Below are 6,700 nucleotides of genomic sequence, written 5' to 3' on the forward strand. Positions count from 1 at the left end.
ATCTACATATTATAATAACCGTGGTCCGCGGCATATTATTTTCCTATCTAAATATTTGTAGCAGGCTTCTTAAATAAGTTTACCGATAACAATAGATATAATAACAATAAATATAGTTTTAAAATATTCATTGAAAGTTGAGAATTTAAGAGCTAATGTGGATATGATTTAGTAGAAAAGATGATGTTAGAATGATTGTTTAAATTTTAAACGATAACTATTTAAATGTATACAATGTATTTTTTAATTCTACGGATTCTGGAGTTGAATTTAGAAGAACTTACAATATTTTGAACTTTGGTAAATTGATGAAGATAGGATTCCATGTTAATATATATGTTTATATTATTTAAATTCAATTAGAATTTCTTGTGAGTTCGGAGTCTACGGTATAGTTATCAAGAGACATCCACACTCATAAAGAATATATACTTATTGTTGGAATGTTTGAAGATTTTTGACACATATTGCACAAATGGTTCTGTGATTATCATCATAACATTACCTACATATTTTGAGGGGGTGATTACTGTAGAATTTGTTGTAACTAAATTCTTGAGAACGTAGGCATTGCGTATTGTATGTATAATGTATATATTTGTTTATTTAGACTGCAGAGCTCTTCAGTTTTGATTGGTGTACACATGTACAGTGCAAAAAATGTATTGCCTTATTATTAGGGCAGGTTCTACAATCTAAACCAATAAGAAAACGCGGAAGAGGATGTTTGGAGTTACATTGTAATCTGTAAAGGTACATATTATTTTTTTATATATTTCTGAAGTATGAATATGGCGAATCATATGGTAGTAAATAGAAATTCATATTTATTATTATTTCCGCTATCATCGTATATATATATATATAGTATGGTGAAAATTTCTAAATACACCTACCTATACCACACAATAGGTGATCTTATTTTAGTTTGTATTGGTTTCTTTGCTCATTGAATATATTGTAATGAACAATAATATTATGTTCTATATCCTTTGATGATTTTGGCTCAAATGTTTATAAATATTACACAAAAAGTGACGAACATCACCCCAGCCCCACCCATTTCAAATTTTTGAAAATTTTCTTTACCAATATTTAGTATGTAATTTGTATGCATTTGTACGACTGTTTTCAAAATTTTTACGACCTTGGATTCCCCGTCATAGAACAAAAACTATGGCTGGGACTGGGGTGATGTTCGTCAAAAAGTGTCAAAATATTTTTAAAATCATGCCTACAAAATGGTAATAAACATTTGAAGAAAATTTTTTCGATTTTTTTGATTTCTTCAATATTTGATCATTTATGAACCATTATTGTATTACAACAAATATGAACAAATCGATTTTGTAAAAAACGTATTACCTATTTATACTTTCATTTATTTTTAATTGTTTGTGTTTTTCTCGACGGTTATGAATTTAAGAAAAATCTATGAATTTTTACTTTTACTGGGCTTACTCCCATCTTACTCCAAAATATCAACAAGTAATGCAATCGTTTGTCAAAATTCAAACTCAACGTTAAAAATTTAAGCATTTTTACTGTTCCCAAAGATGACGTAAGCACACGCACAAAATAACAAATACATGTCATTGTATAATTTGTACATAGCATGCAATATCATTGGTAATCATTACCAATATTAAATCATTGCCTCCGTTCAGATCCTAAAATAATATGAAAATAAGATTTTTTTACTTATTTATGTAATGTTATAAATACTTTAATCATTAGGTATTTATTGTAATCATAATCTTTTAAAAAATCTTCTTGAAAAATTAGTGTAGCCAATTAGGTAAATTGAGATCATCCCACATTCTAGTTCTTGCTGCTGTATACCATATAGTATACTATTTTATATACCTTATTTCAATTTGCACGTAAATAGTTAGAACGTTTATGCATAATACTTAGTAGTATATATACAATTATATTTGCTTCTCTGAGTTCTCTGAAATAAAAAATGACTTTAGGCTAATGCAAATGTGTACGTGTTACGGCCATGTTGGGCACGCTACTGCAGGTCTCCGCGTATTATTCAGTTGCCGAAAAACAGTTAGCCGGTCCAAAATATATAATACTTATTATAATGCACAACTATGTGGGTATACACGGTTCCAACACGTTTCAGGACTAAATAATCTTTGTGTTTTGATTAACGACCGAGCTGATGCTCGAGTAATTTGTAAAGAAATCATTGTCGGAATTCCAAATACATCGTCTGTACATCGTAAATGCGCGGAGGTTGCTGCGTATCATTAGTTTCTATGAACTTTTTTGTTCCGTCTCCCGCGAGTTGTTATTAATTTTTGTCCCACACCCAAAACCGAGGCAGCTATACCAGCCGTCGCGCGCGATAATTAGTATTGAAACGAAAAAAAAAGGCTTAACCGTTGGCAGCGATTGATTGGATAACGCATTATTATTCTCCATTATTATACGTTGGATTGAAAACGATTGAAGTGTTTATTTGCACATCTCTGGAATAGTTATAAACTATCCAATAATGGCGTGGGCGTAAATTGGGTCTTTTGCAAGTACTGCAGGGGCCAAAAAGTTTCAAGAATAAAAATAGTGGGAGATTTTTCTTCCACTCACTTCATAGTTCATACACACGATTTTATCTATTATACATTTTAATTATCAGTGATATTTATGTTTGAACGATACGGTGTAATTGTATCCGCACACGCGTGTTCGTTGTTCGTATGTAGATATTCGGACGACGATCCATTCATCATTCTAACGCAATGGCCGATTTTATAGCTATAATGTACTAACTACTTATAAATTATAATAGATTATCATTAACTACGAGTATATTAACTATCTATAAAACGTTAAATCCAAGATATGTAGATGAAAACTATCAACATGTTATTAATATTATAATATTTATAGGCTTATAGCTATTATATTACGATTATAAAATATAAATTATATAACTTATTATAATAATAAGATTATTTATGTATTATAATTAAGTAACATATCTTAGGAAGGGCTTAAGATGGTTTAAGGAGGACTAAGTTGTAATAACAATAATCGTTTGAGGAGAAATAGTTTTACTATAAGGGTAAATATCTACATAATATAATGTCGTAAAAATTTCAAACGGTCATAAAAAACTTATGTGGCGTTCCGGTAAAATTTTTATTTTATATTATATGTAGAAAAACTAATGAGGAATCTTGTATTCAATTTTAAAATCATATGCTATCTATAGATAGGTATAAAAATAATTTTTTTCTTATTTTAAGCGGTTATAAAAAAATAATGTGGCTATAAATTTTGTATATTATTGTTCGAATGGTAAATAAACCACTTATAATGAATATTGTTTTAAATTTTTGAGCAGTTTTACCCAATGATAAATTAATTTATAGAAAAACATTTAACTTTCTAATATATATAGAAGTATATGGCTTAAAAAGAGTAAAAAATGTTTTAAAAAATTAAACCACGTACAAAAAATGATAAAATAAATAGGTACTTGGTAAAAATTTTTTACGGTTATTCGTTTTTTAACTATAATAAAATAAAGATACATTTTACTTATACATTTCATATTATTTTTTATTTTCAATTCCCCAAACTTGAAAATTATATCAATTTTTGTCAAAAATCATCCCTTAGGTTGAACATTTAAGTATTTTTATTGACCTAATAAGTGATCATAGACAAAAAACACATCGTTGTAAAATCAATACATTCACCTTTCCACTCACAGTCGTAATTATAAATGTGAATAAAATCACAAAAATACAGTTTTTAATTTAGATAGATATGTTTTTTCGAGGCTTTATGCCAAAAAAATTCTGAATTAAATCTGAAAAATACAGATTTTATTTGTTATGTCTCTTTTCGCAAAAAGACCAACAAGTGAATTTTAAGAGAAGTTTTTCAGAAGTTTTTATTCAATTAAATTTGTCTTACAAGTGTCAACTTACATGGTTAATGTATGTACCGGATACGAATTAATATAGATTTTTATCAGTTTGTAATAAGTAGGTATAACGATTATGTTTGAATTTCCCAACTTTATATCTTATAATTATATCAAAATTTTATCAACTAGATAATAATTTATAGAAATCCATTGCAAACTATGTTAAAAATATTTTTACCTTTTCAATATTAACTTCAATCATTTAATAAAGGTAAAATGATTTATATAGGTTCCTGAATTTTTCCAGAGCTGCAGACCTTCTTTAGCCCCCTATAATAGGGCTTTGATATTGATTACCCATTTAGGTAATTTATATTATAATGTATAATTATTTTAAGTTAGTTTTACAAAATTACATTTTAATAATAGTTATTTAACTTTTGTAGTTTTATACTTATACCATGTAGTGAAAAGCTTAGATTATGAAGTAACTGAATAAAATATGAGTAACATTAGATACCTATGAAATTTTTAAATATATAAAAACATTCATGTACATAGTAAAATAAGTATAGTATACTTCAATGACTAAAATAACCTATTTCATTTACTAGATTAAAGAATGACTTAATGCAATACAAAATAGGAATTGATTTATACATTGAAATTATTATATTATATTGCCAACGTGTATAAACATAATAAAAATTTTAATTTTGTAAATAGTTATCGATTCATCAATAATCGAAAGTAATAATAATAATAAAAAAAAAAACAAAACAGAAAATTGTATTCTATAATTTTATTAGTGACGCGATGTGTAGTCTGTCTTCAAACGAAATACCTATAATACTCATTTCATATATATAGGTATACCTATATTTTTCGTAACGTCCCGTCGTATATGAAATATTTATTACTCACGTCCACTCTCGAACGTATTAAAAAAATATTACGAATTAGTTATTATACATTTATTATATTACACTATGAAATATATTTTATATGATATACACTACGCATATACACATATATACGTGGCTATAATTTTTTTTATTTGACATATACCGTAAACCATTTGTATTCCACGTATAATAATAATATATTTATTGTCGCTGGGATCGGATGATTTTTATTGGTCGTGTATAAAATATATTTTTTAATATTTTCTTTAATACAATGCCTACCGTTATGACGTCATGTCGGTTGCAATAAAAGCGATAGTCTCGGTCGGTATAATATTTCGGTAAGCGTCGGTGTTTTAAATAATCGTCTTAGAATTAGCATACGATGTATATTATTATATAATAATTCATTGCGTATTATACCATATGTGTATACGTTTCTATATATATAGTGATCCCGTATACAATACACACATATATATGCATAACTAATTTATAGTTATACAATATAATGATATGTGTGTATATAACGTGTTCGTCGGAAGTTTGGTAATTTCAAACTTAAACCGACGACAATGTAACTCATTATATATATGTCATAAACTATGTATGATGATATTATATTCTCACGCCGAATCCCAGACGAAGAGAAGCCTAAATAATAATTATAATAATAAAACCGTGTATCTCACGAAAATCAGACCTATCGGCTTAACCGATTTTGAAAACAACGACGACGTACCTTTGAGCAGGCACCTATACGACCCGATAACGGGGGTGGTTATATAGTGTCTTGGCGATACTCGTCGGACGACAGCCTCGAGCGACGGGAGGGCGGTCGAACATCGATCTCTGCCACTACGTACAGGTATATAAACTCGTGCTATTCGCCTTATATTATTATATATGGTTTATCGATTATTGTTGTATTATTATTGTTATTAGCGTCGATATTGTTTTAAAAAAAAAAATAACCCAAAACTTTGATGTGCTCCACTCACGTCTTCCCGGACCCGTCAGTTTATCCCTTCCGTGTTTTCTACCCTCGGGTACCCCTACGCGCATACGATATACGTACATGATATCCCTCTGCTCGTGTACAATTTATATATAAACTATTAACACCGAATTATTATTATATAACGTCAAATTACGATGTGTGTTTTTAGCTGCACGAGAGGTCGACGGCGGACATCGCCACGCCGCGCCGTACAACGTACATATTATATATATTAATATATAGTATATAATATGGTCCATGGCCCGCAGCCTATTTTATTGTCCCAAACTGGATTAAAAAAAAAAAAAAACATAAAAGGATGCTGAGACGAGCCTCGAGATTCGATTATCATTATTATCATTATCGTTATTGTACCTATATATATTTTTATAGCTCGTACCTTAATAATACCGTATGTGGTATGTATGTATAGGTTATATTATGTAGGAATCGCGGCACTTGCCCTCCGACGAACACGTCATGTTGTAAAGCGTGGAGAATGAAATAAATAAAACGCGCTCTTTTTTACGACTCCCACCCAACTAGAACGGATAAACTGGTTCGGTGTGTTACACACGCACCGCCACTCCCGTGCGAGAGAATATTAATTTTTTTCCACGGGCTTTAATCCGATACACACATCTCACACACACACACACACTACGGCGTATAATAATAATAATATTATTATTATTATTACTCGTGACCTTTGTGCGCAGAGGGATTTAAGACTACATTATTATGTTATATAGACGATTAATTATTCAAATCTCGACACATTCTCGCAGTGCTTTGCATAATTTAATGTCACTAAGCGGCCCGAAAGATTTATCTGACGCACACGGCAAATGAATGTTAATTACGCCCGGCCAATTTCTATGTTTTTACCTGCGTACGCAACTA

Source organism: Aphis gossypii, chromosome 3 (genome assembly GCF_020184175.1).
Source record: "Aphis gossypii isolate Hap1 chromosome 3, ASM2018417v2, whole genome shotgun sequence".
Taxonomy (NCBI): Eukaryota; Metazoa; Arthropoda; class Insecta; order Hemiptera; family Aphididae; genus Aphis; species Aphis gossypii.